This window comes from Podarcis cretensis (assembly GCF_951804945.1).
Source record: "Podarcis cretensis genome assembly, chromosome: 9".
In the NCBI taxonomy this organism is placed as follows: Eukaryota; Metazoa; Chordata; class Lepidosauria; order Squamata; family Lacertidae; genus Podarcis; species Podarcis cretensis.
The window spans coordinates 6,627,979-6,640,906 of record NC_137178.1 but is presented as its reverse complement, the minus strand read 5'-3'; positions in this window follow the sequence as shown (position 1 = coordinate 6,640,906).

Below are 12,928 nucleotides of genomic sequence, written 5' to 3'. Positions count from 1 at the left end.
TGCAGTGAGTTACCAAGTGGCCTCACCTGTGCGGCTGCACTTTGCCTCTCCAGAACAAACTTAGGAAGGTCCCAGTCCTGCGAAGCCCTACTGGTCACAGGGCCTGGCTCCTGCATGTACTCCTGACAGTTGGGGCCAGTACTGAAAAGGCCCTGGCCCTAGTTGAGACCAATCTAACCACCTTGCAACTTGGGACCTCCAAAATGTTGTCATTTGTGGACCTTAAGGTCCTCCGCGGGGCATACCAGGAGAGGCACCGGGTTAGTTTGTGCGCATAGACTTTCTTCTGTAAACTTCATCCATGCAAGCAAGAGGCATGATCAGAGTGCAAGGACTCGCTGCAGACAGACCGAAACACTCAGATTGTGAAGCCAGGGAGGGGAGAGGCCTGGGTAGAGTTCAGAGGGCCAGATGGAGAGAATGGGGTGGCCACATTCCTCCCCTCTGTCCCACTTGAAACAAGAAAGCTTTTTCTCACTTCCTGCTTGAGATTGCTCAACACTTAGTCTTGGTGCACCAGGAGTGGCCCGTCCCATTTGACCACCTGAGGCAAGATGGAAAAATGGCCCCGCTCCCTCCTTTGCCCCTCAACTGCAGCGTCGCTTACCAGGGTCATATGGTAGCAGCTTCTGGCAAAAACCTGGGGTACCCTCGCAAGGTCTTGCAGAGCTCTTGAAGGAGTCCTGAAAGATCTCGCAAGAGTTCTGCAAGATCTCGTGAGAGCTCGCCGGAAGCTGCCACTGCATGGCTCTGGTGGCGGCAGGGGCAGGCAGGGCACTGTCCTGTCTGAGGAGAAATATAGTTTTCATCAAGGATCGGGGCCAAGCTATACCCTGAGGATGACGCACTGCCCAGGACACTGATTCTCAGACTTTTTTTCTCCATGCCTCTGAATAGAAAATTGCTTACACCACATCGATTTTTTAAAAATCGATAACAAATACATTGGGAAAGGAAAAGAAACAACTTAATTTATAACATGGAACACAGTATAGAACAGCACAGCTACATAAGAGCACAAATCATTCCCAAAATATTTTTAAAAATGACAACTAGGATTGTTCACAGTTTCACTTGATGCTCTTCATCTCATTTCTAAAAGATATTCAGCAAATCAACCTATTATTTTTATACTATATGATGACATGTTTAGATTTTTCTTTGATGGTCCTTGAATCATTTCGCCACACTTGCCTTCCTCTCCTGGTGCACCACAACCTTTGAGAACCACTGGGTTGGGTTGTTGAATATTAGGACCTGGGTTCAAATCCTCACGCTGCCAGGAAGTTCGCTGGGTGACCTTGGAGCCCCTCACTCACTCTCAGCCGTACCTACCTCACAGGGTCGTTGTGTGGATTAAATGAGGCGAGGGAGGACAAGGCATGCCACCTTGAGCTAGAAAGGTGTGCTACAAATGCAGTCAGTGAAATGAAACAAACATTTCAGCCTTGATTGTTATCATTCCTTATTCATATTGGCCACACCTCTCTCCACAATGCAATGAATGAATGAATGAGAGATGCTTCTTTGGCCTTTGGATGAATGGCAGGGATACAGCCAACCTCTCTTGGGGGAAAGGGAGACATCAAGGAGGAAGGTCAAGTGCACCTGGGGCAGTTGCAGAATGAATCACCGCAAGCACGGCGCAGCCATGTCACTACGTTTTGACTGCAGTCACCGGGAAAATCCATGTCTCACCCTTTGCGCCAATTAGTCACCGAGATCTGGAGTCCATTCCCAGGATATCAAATACGGCAATTAGCCTCCAGTTCAGGAATTTTGCAACATTCTTCTGTGTTGTTGTTTTTTTTTAAAAAAAAAACTTTGGCTAGGAGGGGAAAGGAAATCTTTTTAAAGGACACGATGTTCTGAGTCGGACAGAGGGTTGTTGTGTTTCTTTTCTGTTTTATTTGCCGGGGCTTGGGCTTCCCGGAGGCACCCACCTACCTGCCCTTTGTTTATTTGCAAGCACTAATAGGGAAAGTCTTGCTCTTGATTGGGACTCTCTTTTAAAAAATAATAATAATGACAACTTGGAGGGGGGAAGAGAACAAAAGGAGATAATTCAAATACATAATCGAAAGCACGTTCCTAACCCCATCGATGCAGAAGCAATTTCTAATGAGTGCACTCTAAGGTAAGCAGGGTTAATGCTTGCGGCTTAACTTACGGAACTCCCTGCCACAAGATATGGCAGGCACTGCCAGCTCAGAGCAAGACTAGATGATCCAATTATGCATTTCACACAAAGACAGTGTGGTACGGTGGTTAACGTGTTCGACTGGGACCTGGGGGCGCTGGGTTCAAATCCCCACTCAGAAACAAAGTTCCCTGGGACAGTCACTGTCTCTCGGCCTAACCTACCTTACAGGGTTGTTGTTGACTGAAATCTGAGAGGGAAGGGTAGGCAATGGGTGACATTGACATTTGGGATGCTTGCAGCTCACCCCAGAATCTCCAATTAAGGGTTCATGCAGCAGTTGATGAGTGAGACCTCCACTGGAGACCCGGAAAAGCCACTACCAAACTGAGCTATATGGAGCAATGGCCTGATCCATTATCCAGCAGTTTCATGTGTTCCCCTTTCACCCTAGGGACTGCAGAAGAGAAGAGCAGTGCTCCGCGAGGCATTTGGGTCACTGTGATGCCAGCAGCCATACACCCAATCCCTAGCCTCTTCTCAGACCTATTTGCATGCCGAACAACCGACACACTTCATTCCAAGGAAGAGGGAACCAAATGAATGTGCCGATGATGAAGAAGAATGAATGTAAGCATAGGGCCACGAGAAAGAATGCACCGTAGTCAGAATCTAGCCGAAACCCTGCCGATCGGGCAGTTTGGCAACCCTGCGTTGCGGTTTGCATGCCTAAATTTCTTCAGAGACATTGCACCAATGGAATCTGTGAAGGAAGGGAGTCTAGTTAATTCTGGAAAATCTTGCAGGGAGCAGATGATTCATCGGCATGAATGGTGTTCCCTGTATTAGTCATGGGGAGGAGAGAGGAATAATGAGGAAGCAAGCTGATGAGGCATGTTGCTGATGAACTAGGCTCACCTTGAGATCTGGAGCCATACTTTATTGTTGGAGTGGCATGGAAAGGATGAACAAGTTAAATCTGTGATGATAGATTGGGCAAGAGATGTTGGATGTAACATAATGTTTGAAGACTGGGAAAGGTTGTGGAGAAAAGGGGCCAAATTCACTGCATGTTGTTGTTTAGTCGTTTAGTCGTGTCCGACTCTTCGTGACCCCCTGGACCAGAGCACGCCAGGCACTCCTATCTTCCACTGCCTCCCGCAGCTTGGTCAGACTCATGCTGGTAGCTTTGAGAACACTGTCCAACCATCTCGTTCTCTGTCATCCCCTTGTGCCCTCCATCTTTCCCAACATCAGGGTCTTTTCCAGGGAGTCTTTTCTTCTCATGAGGTGGCCAAAGTACTGGAGCCTCAGCTTCAGGATCTGCCCTTCCAGTGAGCACTCAGGGCTGATTTCCTTAAGAATGGATACATTTGATCTTCTTGCAGTCCATGGGACTCTCAAGAGTCTGCTCCAGCACCATAATTCAAAAGCATCAATTCTTCAGCGATCAGCCTTCTTTATGGTCCAGCTCTCACTTCCATACATCACTACTGGGAAAACCATAGCTTTAACTATACGGACCTTTGTTAGCAAGGTGATGTCTCTGCTTTTCTGCATGTACGGTGTTAAAGGAAAATGTTATGAAAATGATGTATAGATGGTGCTTAACCCCTGTAAAATTAGCAAGGATTTACCATAAGAGTGATAATCTATGTTGGAAATGCAAAGAAGAAGAAGGTACCTTTTATCATATGTGGTGGACGTGTCCCAAGGTGAAAGACTTCTGGGAAAAGATTTATAATGAATTTTTAAAAATGTTGAAATATACATTTATCAAGAAACCAGAAGCTTTTCTACTTGGAATAACAGGTTTGGAATTGCCCAAGAAAGGTGTCAGATTGTTTTTGTATGCCACAACTGCAGCTAGAATTTTGTTGGCCAAAAATTGGAAATTACAAGAAGTACCAACAGCGGAGGAATGGCAGATAAAGATGATGGACTTTTGGGAGCTGGCTGACCTGACCGGAAGAGTCCGCGACCAGAAGGGGGAGGAGTACCAAAAGGAATGGAAGAAATCTGAAGACTATTTAGCTAAATATGTTAAGATAACTTAATTAGAATTACTTGCTAGTATCAGATTGGCCTAGGATTTAAATATGGGATGTTATAGAATATGTTTAAAGTTAAAATGAAAAGAAAGAAAGAGGTTAATTGACTAAGTAAATTTTATGCGAAAATAGTTTTGGAAAACTGCTACAATGATATATATGGAAACTCAGCCAGGGGGATTCAAGGAAGTCATCCAACAATGTAAACAAAAGTGGAACTATTACAGTTAGGATCTATGTTTGCTTGCTTGTTTGTTTTCTGATGTTTTATTTTTGTATCTGTTGATATGTTTGTTATAAATTTGGAAAATTAATAAAAATTTTGAAGGGAAAAAAAGAGATTTGGAACCATGCGTAAAAAAGGATGAGGTGGAGCTTTGCTTGCACCAGTGCCAACTTATTCCTTTGAAACAAAGCATGAAGGATCCACTGACCATAGTCCAAGGCTCATTTCCTCGTCACTTGACAACCATTCTCTCGTTCTCATTCATGAAATCAGGAAGGGGTAAACATTTGTGCCTCCCTCAGATGAGCCAATGTCATCCAGGTCAACCTGAGCAAAGACCCAGGGCATCAACATTGCGAAAACTCCACAGGCACCATCAGGGGTGGGTCCTGTCTCTGTTCAATTGCCTGGATTAGTGCCTTTGGGCAACAATCTAGCCAAATGGCACATGCGAATATAATTATGTAATTGCCAAAAGTTTAAGCATGCTTGGTTTGCTCTTTTGGGGGTGGGATTATGGTCCAGGCCTCCTGAGATGCACTAGTGCAAAGATTAACCACCGCTGTGCAGTGGCGTAGCATGGCTTCCCTGTGTCCGGGCCATTCACGTCACCCAGGAGATCACAGCCACCGAGATAAGAAAAGGAGAGTCGTTCCGTTTTCTGGAGAGGTTACTTCCTGGTTCGCATGGAGAAGTCATTTTCAATGGAGCCCAGCTACGGAAGCATTGGGTGTTGAAATTTTGTACTCCTAACAATTTTGCGCCCGGGGCAACTGCCCCTGTGCCCACTGCCCCAATGCTACGCCACTGTGGAAGCAGCTCACCTGACACTTTGAGCAACGATGCTGCAGACGCGATAGGCAAAGTATCTCCCCAAAATACCCCAAAGCAGGGCAGGATGCACCACAAGAGTGAACAGTTTGATGTTTTAAAAATGTAACCCTCCTAATTGTTGGGAGTCTTGGAAGGCCATTAAAAACCTGTAGTGGGTGGATCTGGCCTAGAGCAGGAGGAGGGAGAATCCAGACAACATGCCAATCTTTTTCCAGTAGGCCATTTCCCCAAAACTGCACTCGCCCACCCATCTGCTGATATTACTGGAGCTACTTCTAGTAGGTTGTTGCAAAGGGTTTAAGAGTGTGGGGGCTGTTTTAAAGTATTTTGCGAGCTTCCCCCCTCCCCCTTTAAGTCCCTGATTTTGGAAGCTTAATGGGGAAATAAAGGGAGACTTGGGGGGGGGGAGTCTGAAATCCTCTAAAATCTTAAAATTTACCTTTCCAGTAATAATTATTATAAATTATTCAATTTATATACCATCCTTTATCAAAAGATCCCAGGGCAGTGTACAACATTAAAAGAACATTACAGAACAGCAATGGTAAAAACATAAGAAAAAGCAGACTGACAGACAGCCTAATAATAAAATAGTCAGCTTAATAACAAATATCATTCAAATATCATTCCAAAAACAGCTGGCTGGCCAACCCCAGTCCAAAGTGGTTTGTGTTTTTCAATAGAATCTGCTATAAATATGTATTTGTTCATTCTTCCAAGATGTGCTCGAGGCTTTTCACCCTCATGGTATTCTAATGCCTCCTAAGAAAATCTAATTATTTGTTCAAGGCAATGACTACAAAACCCATGATGCAGTGAGTGAACAACAGGGAAGCAAAGGAACTATTTGCAAACAACTGATTAAAGCAAAATGATTAATGGCAACTGAACCAGATCGGGTTCAAAAGTCCTAACAGATTATCCCAAAGAAGTCTGCTGCTTAGCATCAAGATTTTCTATTTCAAAAAAGTAGAATTTATCTTGTGGTTTCGGCCCAGCCACCAGATCTGTCATTTCAGTCGATCTTCTTCTTATTTTCTTAATCAGCCTTGTTAGGTTAACATGTTTGCACACTAGTCTCAATTGTGTTAAGAATGGATTATATGAGGTCTTTCAGTTCCTTTTAAAAAAAAGAAGAATCGCGACCTACAGGATATGTTTACACAAGCTATGATGGCTTATTTGTTTTGCCTGATTTATGTGCTTTAGGGAATCCGGGCCTATTAGCCAAATACATGAGAAGCTTTGTTAATACTCCAGTGCTTATTACATCACTCACGGTCGCCTCTTCCAAAAGTACCCATTCATCCAGGGCAAAGGACTTCCCCTTCGAACAAAAACAAACTGCGGACATGACCCAGAGGCTCACTCTTTAGGTCAGAGTGGAAGGAAGTAGTCATACATCCTTCTTCTTTTCTCTCGGCCATTGAGATATTAATAGCCTTCCATGCTTTTTCAATGTTGCCACAAAGGGAGCATTGAGTATAGAGCGCAGGTCTCTCTCGAGAAGCATGAGCCCTGGCCAACAACTTGGGAATTAGCAAAAGATGCTGGCTTGATTCAGTCTCGAAATTTGGGGAAGCATTATAGGGGAATTCCCTGGTCCTAAATGGGGTAACGGTGCCCCTGAAGGACCAGGTGCGCAGCCTGGGAGTCATTTTGGGCTCACAGCTGTCCATGGAGGCGCAGGTTAATTCTGTGTCTTCTGTGTCCAGGGCAGCTGTCTACCAGCTCCATCTGGTACGCAGGCTCAGACCCTTCCTGCCCACAGACTGTCTGGCCAGAGTGGTGCATGCTCTGGTTATCTCCCACTTGGACTACTGCAATGCGCTCTACGTGGGGCTACCTTTGAAGGTGACCCGGAAACTGCAATTAATCCAGAATGCGGCAGCTAGACTGGTGACTAGGAGTGGCCGCCAAGACCACATAACACCGGTTCTGAGAGATCTGCATTGGCCCCCGGAACGTTTCCGAGCACAATTCAAAGTGTTGGTGCTGACCTTTAAAGCCCTAAACGGCCTCAGCCCAGTATATCTGAAGGAGTGTCTCCACCCCCATTGTTCAGCCTGGACACTGAGGTCCAGCGCCGAGGGTCTTCTGGCGGTTCCCTCACTTCGAGAAGCCAAGTTACAGGGAACCAGGCAGAGGGCCTTCTCGGTAGTGGAACACCCTCCCTTCAGATGTGAAGGAAATAAGCAGCTATCCTATCTTTAAAAGACATCTGAAAGCAGCCCTGTTTAGGGAAGTTTTTAATATTTAATGCTGTACTGCTTTTAACACTTGATTGGGAGCCACCCAGAGTGGCTGGGGAAACTCAGCCAGATGGGCGGGGTATAAATAATAAATTATTATTATTATTATTATTATTATTATTATTATTATTATTATCATCATCATCATCATCGGCTGTAAATTCCGCAGTCAGAATTACAGAACCATCCAACTCACACATATTTTTGGACAGGTTGTGCAGTTTACATGCTTTGTTCTGGTGGGTGTGGGCAACAGAATGACCATGCAGCCTGCCTACCAGATGCATTAAATCTGTAGAAGCATTTAAGCATGAGCACACTATTGTTTTAAGTAACATATTCAGGAAAAGGCCACACAGCGTCAAGGATACATGGAGCAGGGAGACAACTTTTCTCCGCGTGCTGCAGTGCCCCATGTGCCTTAGTGGTTAGAGTATCGGACTAGGACCTGGGAGGCCAGGGTTCAAATCGCCCCTCAGCCATGAAGCTCACTGGGTGACCTTGGGCCACTCACTTGCTCTCAGACTAACCTACCTCACAGGGTTGTTGTGGGGATTAAATGAGGAATTAGGGAGAGTCATGCATGCCACCTTGAGCTCTTTGGAGAAAAAGGTGGGGTGTAAATTCAATAAATAAATAATAAACACTTTCCAAGCCACTGCCAAAATTGCAATTTGCTGGAGCGGGGGAAATAACATATTTCTCCTCACAGTAAACAGCTGCTTCTGGGAGTGGGGAGGTGGTGTCAACAGTGTGATGGCCTGGGACTCGGGCTCAGACTCGGACTCGGAACATGTACTATGAAGCCGCAGCTTTCTGCTGGCTAAAAGATTGGCTACTTCTCGAAGACACTGATGTACTGGATCTGGAAGGTTTTAACAATGCTTTTGGTTGGCATGCATATTTATGGTATGACAAGGTTAAGATAAATAGGGTCTTCAAGAACCATATTGTCAGGAAAGTAGTATTTAATGTCTGGACAAAATACAAAGACTTATTGGAAAACAAAACTCCGAGGTGGCTTTCACCTCTGGAAGCTAAGGCCCGAAAAAAACCCAATATGGAGGCCAAATGGCCAAAATATTGGGAAATATTAGAAAAAGATGGAGACAATTGGAAATTGCAGAGTTTGGAGAAAATGAAGGATAAAGTGCAAGACTGGTTACACTACGCTCAGATTAAAGAAGTCTTTAAAAATGATAAAAAGGTAGGGTTCCAGGTGGAGAAATCGAAGTTGGAAACAGAATTGCTAGAGCCTAAGACTAAGGTACTCTCAAGAATGTATAACTTGCTGTTAAAATGGAATACACAAGATGAAATGGTTAAATCGGTTATGATAAAGTGGGCTCAGGACATTGGGTATAATATTATGTTTGAGGACTGGGAAAGGTTGTGGACCATCGGGTTGAACTTCACTGCATGTAATGCTCTGAAGGAAAATGTAATGAAAATGATATATAGATGGTACATGACCCCAGTTAAACTTGCCAAAATATACCATTTGTCTGATAATAAATGTTGGAAATGTAAAGAACATGAAGGAACATTCTTTCACCTCTGGTGGACCTGCCCTAAAGTGAAGGCCTTCTGGGAAATGATATATAATGAGCTGAAGAAGGTATTTAGGTATACCTTTACTAAGAAACCAGAGGCCTTCCTTCTGGGTATTGTCGGCCAGAAGGTGTTAAAGAAGGACCGAACATTTTTTATGTATGCAACAACGGCAGCAAGGATACTCATCGCTAAGAACTGGAAAACTCAAGATCTACCCACACTGGAAGAGTGGCAGATGCAGCTGATAGACTATATGCAACTGGCCGAGATGACTGGCAGGATCCGAGACCTGGGAGAAGAGAGGGTTGAGGAGGACTGGGGGAAATTTAAGACTTATTTACAGAAATACTGCAATTTGGTTGAATGCTAAGAAGGATGCTAGATCATAAATAATTGCCTACCATTGAATTAGATTTGATTTTGATGATAATTGAGAAATAAGGAAAAAATAAATTTATTTTGGAGAATTGTTAGATTTTACCTAAATGAGCGGTGATAAATATTGTAAACAAGTGGGTAATTTGCTTAGAAAAAATCTTTTGCAACGATGTAAGTGGGAGCGGGAGATGAGAGGGAGTCCAAAGAAGAGACGAAATTATGTTATGATATAAGTAATTTTTATTTATGCATTTGTATTCAAAAATCTTAATAAATATGAAATTAAAAAAAAAAAGACTCGGACTCGGAACCAGAGGAGTCTCAGTCCGCACCTTATCCTTTGCCTCAGGCATCATCTGAACCAAGTCTGGGGCCTGATCCTGAAGAGTCCCAGTCTGCACAGGTGCCCCTGCAACAAACACCAGCTGGGCCGAGTCAGGGGCCTGAGCCTGCCCTGGCTCCAGATGCATGGATGACCTGGTTGCCTTCAGCTGGGCCATCACTTACAGCTGCTCCACTACCGGTTGGGTCAGGGGAGGCTGAGGCGGCCCCTGGGTCTAGTAACTCACCGACGTCTCCCGAGTTGCAGAGACTGAGGTCTGAGAGAAGGAGAGACCTGAGTACTCGCAGGAGGAGTGCTTGCCTTCAGGCGAAACAGGGAGGTGAGTCACCAGGGGATCAGGACCAGCCATTGCCCCGACAAAGCTAAAAGGCTGAAGGATCCCGCCCCAGGTTGCGGGAGCAACATTGCTGTATGCCAGATCCTGCCTGAGATCCTGTACCTGTCCTTGCCTGGTTTCCTGCCTTGTGTCCTGCCTTGGCCCTGTTGGACTGACTCCCAGCGGAACCTCCGGATTCTGGACCGGTCCTGGACTGCGTTTCAAGCATTACCCCCGGGCCCAGCACAAACAGGACCATGGCATGGACAGAAAGGTTAAATAACCCTCCCTATGTGGCACAGTCCTATCGCTGTTTCTTTTTTAACAATCAATTGTGTGACCACAAATTTAATGTGATGTATAGTTTTGCCATAGTTTCCTGTTTTGGTTCTAATGATAAGCCCATTAGGACGCAATAAGGTAAGCTGGTTATTGCAGCACCACTGAGAGATCCAAGTTAGCATCTTTCAGTACCACGGAGAGCTCCAGGTTGAGCCAACCTCTCCTGTACAGTACTCCTTTGCTAGACAGCTGCAGACCCTTATGAGGGCCAACATTTTGGCTTGAAGATAGCTGCTGTTCCTTTGCTCCCTGACCTCCCTGCATTGTTGAACTGCTGAGGTAGTGTCAGTGGCTCCTGATTTCTCAGGTTTAGGGTCCCAGACTCTGGTACTACAAGCTGAGACCTGAGAGATGGGAGTTCTGGTCCCCATCCAGTCCTGAAGCTCCCCAGGTGCACTTGAGCCCGTCACTGTCTCTCAGCATAACCTACCTCGCAGTGTTGTGAGAATAAAACGGGCAGAGAGAGAATTGTGTATGCCACCTTGAGTTCCATGGAGGAAAGTGGGATATGCAAGGAATAAATGAAGGAATAAATAAAATACTATAGTGCATGGCAGTTCTCCTGTTGTATACAAGCACACTCTCTTTTTGAAGGACTGTCCGGTCCACGTCGGCTTTGAAGATAAAATAACCCCAAAAAGTGACATCAGTCATTATCTATATGCACGGTCATTCAGCTGAATGGATACTTCCTGGTCAGAGGCAGTCTACCTGTGAATACCAGGTGCTGGTGATAGACAGCATGGGAGGGTATAGCTTTCATGCCCTGGTCGCCCTTGGAAATTTTGAGTTAGATCCCAACTTAGTCATGCTTAAAGTAGACGTATTGAAAACCCAGTGTGTCCACATTTACTTTGGCACAGGTCCCACTGAATTCAATGGGCCTTGCTTCCAAGCAACAATGCATAGAATCACTGTTGAATTTATCTTCAGGCTGCCAGAGTTTTCAGCTGTATACAATTCATTTCCATATATTCAATAAACATTTTCCAATCTTCTTTAAACGTATGCTCTTCTTGTTCTCTTATTCTGTATGTTAAGTCCACAAGTTGTGCATATTCTGTCAACTTAAGTTGCCATTCTTCTTTGGTTGGGACCTCCATTCAACAGTGTGAATAAGTTTTGATGGATGCAATAATGGAAAACTGATTGGTATAATTTTTGTAAAATATGCAGGGACAGTGCTTTTTTCTGGGGGTACGCAGAGGTACACATACCCCTAAATATGTTTGTGAATCTAAGTTTGGCCTCATTGAGGGCCAGTATTTCAATGAGTAGGAAAATGAGAGTACCTCTAAACATTTTTTCCCCAAGAAAAAAAGCACTGTGCAGGGATATAAGACATGTAAAATGAACCATGGAAAGAGAGGAAGGGAAGTCATTGATATCTTAAGTATGTAAAATGTTTATTTGAAATTGTAAAACAGAAAATTTAATAAAAATTATATATATATATTTATATATATATATATATATATATATATATATATATATATATATATAGAAACAATGCATAGGTTCACTACCAGTCCAGATTTATGTATAAGCTAAGCAAGCTATAGATTTGGGCCCCACTCTCTTGGGGGCCCCAAAAAAAATTAAGGAAGAAAACCTGGATGTACATTTCCAAAATATAAGACAAAAAGCAAATAAAATAAAACCTACAAACAGCAACAGTTTTTTGTTTTGGTTTGTGTTGCGTAGGCTGCTATGATGTAAGTAATGGGCCCCGCCTGCTAGCATGCGCCCTAAAATATCACTGCTTTCCTCATTTCTATATATAGGGTGCCTACATTCTGCATGGACAGGTTGCATGGCAACACGTAGCATGCAGCTGCAAACTGCAGTGCAGCACAGTTGAATGTAGGTCAAGCTGTTGTACCTGTTATCTAATATTAAAGAGTGCTTGTAGACTGATAACATATTTTGTTATGTGCAAATGGCTTTAGATACCTATTCGTTCCATAAATTACCATATAGCAGGAGTAGGCAACTTAAGGCCCGCGGGCCGAATGTGGCTCAATCGCCTTCTAAATCCGGCCCGCGGACGGTCCAGGAATCATCATGTTTCTACCTGATCAGAATGTGTCCTTTTATTTAAAATGCATCTCTGGGTTATTTGTGGGGAATAGGAATTTGTTCATTTCCTCCCAAAAAATATAGTCTGGCCCACCACATGGTCTGAGGGATGGTGGACTGGCCCACGGCTGAAAAAGGTTGCTGACCCCTGCCATATAGCATATATTCAACACAAAAACCAGCGACAGTTTGTTGTTGACAAAGGACAGCTGGACATATAAGGGGCCCCATTACCTTCAGTAGCTTAAGGTAAAGGTAAAGGGACCCCTGACCATTAGGTCCAGTCATGGCCGACTCTAGGGTTGCGGCGCTCATCTCACTTTATTGGCAGAGGAGTCAGTGTACAGCTTCCGGGTCATGTGGCCAGCATGACTAAGCCGCTTCTGGCAGACCAGAGCAGCGCACAGAAATGC